General features: G+C 34.4%; 2 protein-coding genes across 4 annotated transcripts in view; one reads left to right on the forward strand and one right to left on the reverse strand.

The window, feature by feature from the left end:
- Positions 1 to 12,429, reverse strand: part of LOC122575617 (hexokinase type 2) — a 34,573-nt gene that overhangs the window by 18,365 nt on the left and 3,779 nt on the right. The window lies entirely within an intron of this gene.
- Positions 1 to 12,429, forward strand: part of LOC122575620 — a 29,943-nt gene that overhangs the window by 14,003 nt on the left and 3,511 nt on the right. The window lies entirely within an intron of this gene.

Genomic DNA, 12,429 nt, shown 5'->3' on the forward strand with positions numbered 1-12,429 from the left:
TAGAAAAAATGAAATTCTCTTTCAAAATTACGTTCTCGGCCGTGAACGAACTAATTACATAAATAATTAATTAATCATAACTAATTATATAATGATGTAAATATAAAAACAGAATATCGTGAAGTTTTCATTTACCGTTTAGTGGATTTTATTTTTTATTGCTATTATTAATCTGTGCACTATCCTCTAACTTATTTAAACTTTCGTTTTCAATATCCGTTTTCGCAGATTTCATTCTCTTTTTTTTTTATCTTTTTCTTTTTTTGAGTTCCACGATATCCTCCGTAAGTGGGTTCTCTTGATCGTAAATTTTTCTTGCTAGAATTCCTCGCAGCTTTTCGATCGTAAGCGGATGAAGACTGGATACTGGCCATGATATTAATTCCATTCCGAAATCTTGATACCACCTTTTATACTTAGCGGCTGTATGAATAAGAGCGTTGTCTTGTTGAAAACTTGTTTTTTTATCTTCTATTTCGGCTATGAAATGTAATAATTGTCGAAAATAAATGTCAAGTAACATCTCCTGATATCCTATAGCGTTCAATTTACACTTTACAAAAACAATTTCACTTAACATATCCAAACATGATCTGCGGTTTCTTGGAAACATTGAACAAATAATGCAGAAAATGCGTTTGAGTCTGTGATTATTCACAGCGCCGTATAAATTTTTATAATAATCCGATGGATAGGAAATATGACAATAAAGTTTCATACAAGCACAGAGCAAAGATCCAGGTGAAATCAAAACTGGACTAAATTCCAGATTAATCGCGAGAATTCTTTGAAACAAAGGAACGAACAGACAGCCTTAGTCGATGACAAAAAGTTATCCGAAACGCAAACCGCAATTTCGCAACAGTTGTATCACGGATAAAGATTGCCATATGGGAACGATATCTTCAAATTTATGACCAGAAACGGATTTGCAAATATCGTATTGCGATCAAGAGAGACGAAAAAGTCACGTCGCTGAGTTGCCATAGCTTTTAATCGTCCAGGAACAATTTCTTTTACGATAAATAAGATAAAACGCTGATGCTTTCGTGTAATACCCGTAGTTTCTTCTTTGCACGCAATATCAATAAAGATAACTTCGATAATGCAGAGGACAAACCAATGGTATCGTTTATTCTCAAACAAAAGAAACAAGACCGCACCTTTCTTTCGGTGTTTCAATTAAGTTCAATTTCGAATTTAATTATCGATTAAAAATATATAGAAACGAAATTGCGAAATAAGCTATGATCTACTTTTCAAAGATAACATTCAATTACGCTCTCTTCTATATCGCTTTAAAATTTCTTTTCAGAAATTATAAATTAAAAGGATTACCAAATCTTCTTTGCCTTTCTAGCCTGTTCTATCTTCCATAATTATTTAGAAACTTGCCACCACCTTGGATTTCCATGATCTTTTAATTGTAAACGTTGTAGAAATCGATATTTCGAGCAATTTTTTCCTTTGTGTGTTATCGTCGGACTCTTTTAGCGTTCGACATATTTGCGAAAAACTGTCGGTAGCACAACAGCGAATTCTGTCTGTATAGAATCATCAGCCCGATAACGCGTTAAAAAATCATCGAAATCCAAGATGCTGGCAGCTTTCTAAATAATTACCCTATTTTCGAAGCTCTTTGCTACCTAGTAACTGTGAATAGTAATTTTTTAAATATTTTTTTTCGGTAATCACTGCAATTTTCGATCTATTTTTCAAGCCATCTAAACAATTAATTACGCATTTTAATGGCTACATCGTTTGTATTTGGAGTACTGGTTGTGTAATGGTTTATATGTTGGAAATAAATACACAAACACGTACGGTGTATGGGCGAAGAATAAATAAATAAAATAAACAATAAAAATAATGGCAACATAGAAACAAAAGTCTTTCTGATCACATTGCTTAGTTATACATTTTTCCCTGTAGCTAATTTGACAAATAACAGCCAACACGGGAATACCAGTTTCCCGATAATTAAACCGCAGAGAATTCGTGCATTGTATGAACGGAGGTTTCGTCATCGACGGAAGAATGTGATCGGTCAACTAAAACGTGTGTGCTCTCACGCATCTTCGTTTTCTCTTTGCATACGCGAGCATTCAACTACTCGCTGAGCTAGTTCTCTACAAGATCCTTTTCTTATCCAAAGACCGTTCGAGATTCCAATTTTCCTACCTATGAATATTCTCGAATTCTCGTACATTTGTCTGATGTTTTACGCGGACGAAGTTCTTGAAATTGTAAGGTTTCTCCGCGTTCTCATCGAGTTTTTTAATAATTACAATCGCTACGAATACACCGACAGAAAAATGCCGCGATGCGGCAATTCATTCACGTTCTACAAGGTGTTCCACGAAAATTAATCTTGAAACCAGCGTGCCACACGTGATAAGCGCTGAAATCGTCGATGCGAAAGAGGAAGCGGCGATAGTCACGCCTAAAGAAACACCTCGTGGATCTACGGTAACGTCCTCTTATCGATCGATACATTGCTTAGGAATTTCATGGTTCTTGACTGTCAATAATAATAATAATAATCGACGAGGAATCGTTCGTCACCGTACGAAGAACATAACGTGAATTAATAAGGATATATCGATTTCCGAGGTATGTATCTCAAGCAATGCTAGCGATTCAGTGGTCACGAAATCAAAATTCAGAGAATAATTTAATCGTTTTCAAGAAGAATACGTGTGAAATAGCGTGCCCATCGTTGAGCAAATTTTTATATTCCGATGAAGGATAAACTCGATCAATATTTTGACGATTCTAATAAAATAAAGAAAGTCGAGTAAGAGGCGTCTAGTCGCGTAAAAACCAGTTGCGGTAGCTTGTTTTATTTTTAAACGATCGTATGTATATATCGGAAATGAATAGAAAAATGAATGGGGCGAGGTCAAGTCGAGGATTTGCACGAATTTTACCGGTGGCCCTGACTCGAACTTCATACGTACGTGTTCAGGCTCACGTAATCATCTCCTTGGAACTATGTGAGCATTTTCTCTTTTAAAACACGTCTGACCCATGAAACGAAGGCTTCCACCTCTTTGGATGCATTTTGATTCGTATGTGTTAAACTTGATTACTGACAGATTAACTGATGAATTAAAGGGACAAATTTATTTGAAATTTCGGAACTTTTCAAATTTATCTAGTATGTGTATCGAATCATATACGAATAATATATTATATTAATCTCAATCGTTCGTATCACTGTTCACCATTATTATCCGATAGAAATATTTTTATATAAGAAATTAATGCGTGTCGTTATGTAATTTTAACGAAACTTGAAACTCGTGAAATTTGTAAAATAAATTAATCGGAGATAAAATCATGAAAATTGAAGAGTTATGAAGTCACGTGTTGTTTTGGCGATGTCTAAAAAACAGGCCCCTTTAATTCTCCTTGTATTTGTCATCGAATGATCTCCGAGACAGAGAAAATGTAGGAAGCGTTATATAAGAATACACGTAAATAGTACACATCTTAGTAAATTTTGTTTTAAATACATCCTCGACCCTAAAGCCTCTTTATTTCCTCGTAAATAATAAAACTATCTGGCAAAGAAATAAAAAAAGGAAAAGGAAAAAAAATATAGAAAGAAACGAATTTTGCTAACGAACGTCCATTATGTGTAAACTTACAAAATATTCATGAATATTTATTTCTTACTATGTTAAAGAGCAAAAGAATTGGAAAAGAACTATTTACCTTTTTCTTAAAACAAAAAAAAAAAAAAAAAAAAAAAGGAACGAATATTCCAACAAAAATGTGACATATACTTTCGTTTTATCTTCTTGAAATAACGTACGTAAACGTATGATAAATATTCTTCAGAATCGCGTACAATTTTCCTACTAGCAATAATCGCCGAATCGATAAGAGACATCGGTATTTTGGCTAATAAAATTAATTAAGATAAGACCCGAAGATTGGAACAAGAAATAATCGAACGGTGTTAAATAAAATTACGTAATTGCTAGTTACACCAGCCGAGTTCAATATTCAATCGCTTCAATTACGTCTTACGTAAATTAAACATTTTATGCGAGAGAGAAAAACAAGACGATAGAAAAATATTTCATCGTTAAACAGATTGTTATCTTAATCGCAAATGATTAGACATTGGATAAATCACATATATGTATATTTCGTCACTTATCGTAAATCAGTTCGAGTCGACAAAACAATTATACGTGAGAATATTTGTCGAGTTCCCCCTAATTTTAGATGCAAATAATTAGTCGGAGATTTTCTAGTAAACGATCGAGCAAGCGAGGAATTGCACTACGATAAATTTGTTCATCTTTCCAGGAACATTCGATGTATCTTTATTAATATTTAACGTGACTTGTACATTTTTAATTTCTTCCATTTTTCTCAATCCTTCGATTTTCTAATTTTCTTCGTTTTTCTTTCATCGTTTTAAAATACATCCTTCGATGGAAATTTACCGCAAGATCGCAAAAAGCATCATCTTTGTTCTTATATTTATATCCTTATATTATCGCTGATAATGCGAACGCTTGTCAATCTATTCGCAAGCGGAACGTAAATACGCTTAAGCATTGATTGCCATCTTCGGACAAAGACCCCATTGTTTCACACTATAACTTTGTCTAATAGCGTCTCAAATCTCTTCAAACATATTTTAATACTTGAAATTCTTGGAAATCTCGAGAAATATTTAAAACATAAATGGATCCTTGGTACTCAAAGTTCCAAGAAATCTCGAATTTTTTTAGCATATGAGACTTATTCCTCTGCAATAGGCAATTATTCGAAGTTCCATTTCTTATATAATTCCGTAATATGAATACATTTTATTTTATTTATCTCTGTATACTATGCGCATTCTGATCCTGTACGATCTTGCACCATTACAATTTGCCATAAATGCATGTACGTTCGCAGTTTACGATCTGTATATAATTGTGGAGGAATTCTTCTCCTATGACTTAGAATGAATTAGATGTAATAATTAAAAATTTCCAGTTCCACGTCTCTGATCCAGATGACGTTCGAACAGACCGTCGTCCGTAGCTCATATTTCTAACGATTCGTTTGACGTACAATTGAAACGTTCGCGATCCAATGTATTCATTCAATAAGCGACACTCGACGCATGCGTGTTTCTTAAGTATGCGACGTTCGACGTGCAGCTGACGAGTTCAATGAATTTAATTAGATTCAATGCGTGTCCGTCCGATGTATCATCGAATGCGAATAAATTGGCAGAATCTTTATTACACGCGAGACTTTTAGCGTTATTAAAGGAGAATTTATTTTGTAATTTTATGGTGAATTACTAAGTTATTTTTTAAACTTCAGGATCATTAATCATTAGATTAACGATCTGTATGCGCAAATGCGGCGGAAAGAACTTCGCTGCATTATATAATAACGTTATAGCGCAGCTTTCTTTTATAATGATATGCCGATATGGTATAAAGTGCTACAGAGTAGTCCAACGTAAATAACTTTGATACAAATTTCCTGCCCACGTCTCTAAAATCACTGAATTAATCCCTAATAAGCCGTAACAAAAACGCGAGGATTAATTTTAATGAAACGTTGTTTACGCCACGAAGCGACGACGATACCAATAACGATTTTTATTTTTAACCTGGCCTTTTAAATTTTATCGTAACAATGATTACGCCTTTATCAACAATTCCTCTTCTAATTCCTAATATTATCTAAATCACACATTTTGCGTGTTCCCGCCTTTGCTCGTTCTATTCCTTTCATAATAATATTCTTTGTATAATAATTTTCAAATTATCGTTAAGATTGCTGCACAGTATCGCGTATATCCGTACCGTCTATCGCCTGCAGAAGGTTAACGAGAGTCAAGCTGCCCCTGCTTAAGTTGCATCTCGGAATCATAGTAAGAATAAACATTATTCAGTGTCGTATGACGCTTTCTAGATGGAACCGATCCGTAACAATGCCGATCGAAGATTTAAGTAGAAGATTGCAACGTTTAAATGTAGCTCGACCATGGCGATATAATTTGCACATTTGTGATTTAGTTAATTTGTGAAAGTATTCGTCATAATGCCTTTTAATAATAAATTGTATTAATATTTACTAATTATTGAAATTAAAGTTATGGATACAGGGATGATCGTTACAAATCGACCGTGGATATTTATATATTTGTAGGATGTTTATAGGAAGAATATATAAAACGTCCAAATTAGGCCACCCAGTATAATGTTCAACAGGTGTATTTCGTCAATTGAATAGTGCTCGTAGAAAACACCACCGTAATTACCAAGAATTGGTACTGTATGTATTGGTATAGTGCAAATCCATGAAAAACAAATGTATATCCGTAGAAAACCCTGCACGTGCCACCTGTTAGTTGTAAAGAAAGCTCGATGTTCCATTCATTCAGATACATGGCATAGACAAAAGCCAGAAAACAATCAATGTTTGTTCGTATTTGTATTTTGTTTTCTATAGGGGCAACATCGTGACATCACCTTTTAGCATTGTTAATAATATTCGGAAAGGAAAATGGCACTTAAATTCTATATCACAACATTCTTATCGGTATGCAGACCATTTTTCAATGAAACATCGAAATTTTTCAATTCTGGCACTTACAGTGTTTTCTACGAGCGCTGTTCGATTACGTCGATAAAAACGTGAAATTGCGTAAACGTCTACGGTCTATCTGTATGATTTTAGTTTAGTTTTGAAAAATGAATCATCAGCGATGACTCACTCGTCTAGCAGACGTTGAGATGGCGCATCGTATAATGGGATCAATTGATTCTTTCCAATATATGAACTAAACTGGTACTGAGATAAACAAGTGTCTACTGTCCATGTCTATGTAAATTCCGGGTACCTCGATCTAAATATACGTAAATAGAGTTTAATAACATTTATTTATAATCGCGCGTACTTTTAAAAACCAAACGGTAGGACAAACCTGCCGACACAATAACAATCGTAAAACAGATATTATTTACATTCCGTAATTTCCAATGCGGCATTCTTCAAGCAGCAGAGAAAGAGATAACAACCAATCTGTTTAGGAATTACGCAATCGAACACATTTACCAATGGAACGTTATTGTGGTCAATCAAAGTCCAATAAACTGGAAACCATCGGCCACAATAGACAAACATCGGACTAACTGTAGATTAACATAATTTATTATTCGTCGGTCCAAATCTCCGATTATCGAACTTCGTCAGCTCGGAACAATTCCTCTATCCTTTTCATCGCAATTCATTTTTTTCGAAGCCAAATTTAGGTTTCGGAATGGTTTCCTAATTTTTTTTTTTTTTAATTGGTTTTCCTTGCTTTTATTTTTTTTATCAGTTTTATCAGTTTCGTGAAATCGAGTAGAAGAAGGAGAAGATCGAAGCAAGATGCTATGCACTGCAGTTCGTAGTACGAATTGGGAGGAAACGTTGCGACTAAAACGTAAACCTGGCCGACGTATTACATGGATCGAGTATCGCGTTGCACATGAGTATCGTTTTGTGTCGTCATTATGCAACAGCGCGTCAATCCTGTTCCATGCTGGTTAAACATCGTTGCTTTGTCTTTCGCGACGTTCCCTCGCGCGTACACAAATATTTAGAATTACTAGATTTTTCGACCAGACATACGCAGCAGCCAATTGAATGCTATTCCCAACGATATTCCGATTAAATTGTATTAAAAATTGCGTAGAGGCTGTTGGATGACTTATTAAAATTCAATGCAATTAAGAGGTGTGGTCGAGTTGCCGGATAGTTGCCATCTCGTCGATTTCGATGCCCTTGAAATATCTTGTCAAGGACATTATTGCGAACAACTTTTTCTTATACATATATAGGGTGGTTGATTCTAATTTTCGAGTTACACGCAAAAGTATGTTCGGTTGTCAGGCGTAGTCTAGTCGGCTTTAATATCCGAGCTATACAGAAAAGTATGTCATAGTGACGCGTAAGGAATGGAAAAAATAACGAATATTTCGCTCACGGAATTCCAAATGAAAAAGAGTGGATAGGTTTCGGCTACCGATAGGATAGTGGTATAAACAAGTGATTTAAATTCAGTGACGTTGATAATGGAAAAAAATTCGTTCAAATGTACTTGTTACAAGCATATTTGGTTAGCGTAAGACACACTTCTCGACTGTACAATAGAATAGCAGTACACATATGAAAGCAAACATACTTTTGCTTATAACTGGAAAACTAAAACCGAACACCCTATATACGTGTAAGGAAAAATTGTTTAAAATGATAAGAGAAGATATTATATATAACCAATCGGTAAGTGGACTAAAGATTTAAATAGAACAACAATGTTTTGGTCGATCAAAGTTTGCTATTAAATACGTATGAGTCTTTAAAAATACATAAAACGCGGCAGTGAAAATTGCGTTTGGAAGTGAACGCTTAATCGAAAGTTGGACGTGAAATCCATTCGTCATTTCTCTTGGTGAAATTCTTAAATACCAAAAGAGCGTTGAACCCTCGATACGTGGATATCTTTAACACTATTTACGAAACTACGGTGTCAAAAGGAAACGCAACCGTGATACTTTGATCATTCACATAATCATCTTTTTGCTTTGTAAGAAATATACCTACAGGCAAGAAAGTTAATTTACGACTGCTATAAGTTTCAAAACAAGTCACTAAGATTAACAGCGCTTCTCTTTAAATCTACTTTGATCTATATTGTGCGGTATCTCTATGTGGAATTATGGCACCAATAAAATAAGTATATAACGATGAATGATGGTTGTAAAGTTACTCCGTCGGATATCTGACGACTTTCCGATAGTGTGGAATTTTTAAAACCACGAATGTACAATAAAAAAATATAAAAACACGTAGCTAATGAGAAATTCCGCATAATCGAGCAATTCCCTCTCGCAAGAGGATAATTTTTCAACCTTACGATTAAATTTTAAGAAAGAGAATCGTAAATGATTCGCGATACAAGGTTTCATAGATTAGGCTATTAGATCAAGCAGCGATGAATTTATTTTTTACGAGGAAACTTTCCCAGTAGTACGCATGGAATACCAGACTTGTTCGTGATAATGTTTTCGTCTATTTATAACAAATGGACTATCATCGATCATAATTTAAATATTCAGTTTGTCGTATCATCGCGTACTACTGAGCATGATTATTTATCTAGGAAATTGTCAGTAACTATCTGGGAGGAAGTTGTATAGGAAAATATTTTTTGTACAGGGAAAAGTTATTCAAAGCGATGACATTGACAACGTATTTTAAGAATCGGAAAGGAGGAGTTTTTAAGGAAATCGGCGAGGAGATCAAACTTCTAAGTAATTACCGTCATTTCCTTAATACCGATGTATCGCAATAAACATGTTCTCTTTTTGTAAAATATTTTTGTAGAAGTCGCTCTTTCCAACTAGCAATTATCGCGATATTTTATTGTCGCGTATGAAAGAACGTGAAAATGGAAATACGAAAGTAATGAAACTGGGATCGTAAATTAAAGGAAAGATTAGCATCTTTTACTGAATCGTAAGACTAACATTAGGCATTCACGTGTTCCGTGATCTAGAAAATGTGAATGGAGTAGATCAATTCGACCTTCGTTTGAGCAATTAATCCTTGAAATTTAGCTGTTTGAAGAACTACGCTCACTGTTAACGACGTTTCTTCGAAATGATAAAAATGGAATTAAAAAGATATTTTATGTTTAAAAAACTAGTTTAGTTTTAATTTAGTCCGAGTTAAATTTAAAAATTAATAGCGTTCCTAAAAGATAAAAGAACGATATGCTTTGTGCTAGTATTGGAAAATGATTTATATGTATTCAGAACAAACAGTAGGTTAAATAATTTGTTTTCGTCTCGTTCCATAGGTTTATTATTCTAATTCTAAATAACAAACAACGAACTACTTGCAGAAGATTATTTTCAGAAAAATAAGATATCGCATGCGTCATATGCTTCACCACTTTACTATTAAATTCGCAACGAACGAATAAATTAAGTAGAATCTTCCGTTGCATAAAAATGAGCCGTACTTGTTTAGAATAATTGATACCATTGAATTTCTAATCTGCTTACGAGACACGATAGAATTACTCTTATCTCCCTAATGCTAATTATTAGCGTCGAACAGGAAGGTCTTATTTTTGCGATAACGAACTCGCTGTTGCAGTAAAATTCTCGTTTCTTTTTCTATTTCTGTCGTTTTCTTTCCTCCTCCTTCGAGTCTCCTTCTTTTTCTATGAAACCTCCGATAATTTGCTAGACCGTACCACCACATTACCATTTCGATGCTTATGTAACATTCGATCCTCCATTTTCCAGTGTCACGTACCGAGTCATTTGCATATCCTGCCATAGTCGTTGACAGTGTGTTCCCTATCGTATGAATTATATACCTTGTCTGATAATAGACAAGTGTGTTTTTAAATAATGTCAAAACAGTCTTGAAGATTTAAGAAGGATTAGTTTGTAAACGAAACTGTGCATTCCGTTAGAAGAGGGCACGCGGAGGAAATTAAAATCGAATTTATAAAATTAAATCGATAAATCTGTCAAATCTGAAAGAAAGGTAGCTTATGTTTGAAAGGTAGTACGTTCGGATGAAATTAACTCTAGCTATTTTACAAAATATGAAGCTTTCCATAGCGACTCACAGATTTGAGCGTTGAGTCTTGCAAAACGCATGTTGTACGAGTGCAGGCCATTTTCCTTTGCAGTGGAAGAGAATAACTAAGAAACTTTCGTGAAAATCATCTTGAGCAAAATTGACGACACGAAAATCAATAAAAATTTTTTATATGGAAAGATAGATACGAAGCGCCGTAATCATAGCACCATGAAGTTGCGAGAAAGTTCAGATCGTAATATCGAGAAGATACAGATGAAAAGATCAGAGTAATGAAAGTCCTCAAAATCAGTGTCTTTGATCTATCAGATTTAACGTCTCTGGAAAAATTGATCTATCGTTAATCAAAGGAAAATAAAATTTCTCCGCTAATACCTTTCGTCGTCTCTATCTCTTTTCTATTTTTGTTTGTTTGTTTGTTTGTTTGTTCGATTTCAACAAAGCAATTAAAATAGAATCGCAAGTATAAAAACACGTGGAAACTTGGAAATTGGTTGCAAAGAAGGATTGAAATTACTTAATTGCCTTTTTAGAGATCGCTGGCACGCACATTTCCTCTTCGTTGTGCTGCTTGCAACATGGTCTGCGAACGACCACGGTTACTGGCTGAAAACCCACAGTAATATCAATCTTTTCTCATCGACTTTTCGCCCCAAAAATATTTCTCGAATCAAGGTCTTGTGGTTTACCAAATTCTCCCCCGGAACGTATCCGTGCTCCATAACGTATCAAAAGAAATTCGATCGATTTATCAATGATTATAATTGGACATTTTTAATAAAACGACACTTTCGAAAGAAACTGAAGTTCGTCGAGATCGAGAATAACTACACGAATACCAATGTCTAGTCTAAAGTCACAATTTTATGTTTTAACGAAGTAGAAGCTTTGCCAGTTTTTGCCTAACGACGCGATATCATAAGATCAATTTTATTCGAAAGCGAGGAATTCTAAAGATGATAATCACACGATAATGGCGTCAAATTCTAAATTTTCCGTTTTGTTATTCGAGACGCGATAAGAATATTACGATAATTGCGTTATTTTTAATCGAACTTTATTCAGATTGTCCCGATTATAGACTTTTATCTTTTCTGGACAAAGTTTAATTAATATCGCGCGGTCTGTAAAATTCAGGACAAACATGTTGATAGATACGCTGAGATTTGAAAAATATCGTTTATTAGCGTTAATAATACGCTGAAGCTGTTTCCTTCTACTTCGCAGCTGAAGACATTTTACTTGAGAGAAGATATCGAATCAAAGATGTAGGAATTTCTAAATGAGATCAATTTTCTTGACGATATTAACGTAGATTAAGAAAGTCACGATAATATATTACATATATAGATTGAATTAATCAGATTGAATCTCTAGTTAAAGTAAAGTTCAACACCTTTTCAATTGCAAGGATTTCGATTTAATCAGCGATTGTTAATCATCGTCACTTTTACGTTTGAAATAAAAGAGAGATCGTCGTCTATAGATGAACTGTCGATATCAATACAGTACTTGACATGGAACTTCTTAAATCTCTATCTGTGACGAGAATAAATCAGATTTGAACTACGTAACGACAATGTAGAACTATTGCACTACAATTCCGCTGCCAATGTGATTTTGTTTAAATAAAGAGTTTCAAGGTTCACCGCACTACTTCTTCCCCTATTACGACGCGAAGTTTTGGCACGACGCGATACTCGATACAGTGCATCGTAAATTAATTCTAAACAAGAACCGCGCTACATCATCGCAATATAATTGTATTTGGTCTACGTAACTCTTTCTCAAACTACC

The sequence above is a fragment of the Bombus pyrosoma genome, linkage group LG15 (assembly GCF_014825855.1).
Source record: "Bombus pyrosoma isolate SC7728 linkage group LG15, ASM1482585v1, whole genome shotgun sequence".
Taxonomy (NCBI): Eukaryota; Metazoa; Arthropoda; class Insecta; order Hymenoptera; family Apidae; genus Bombus; species Bombus pyrosoma.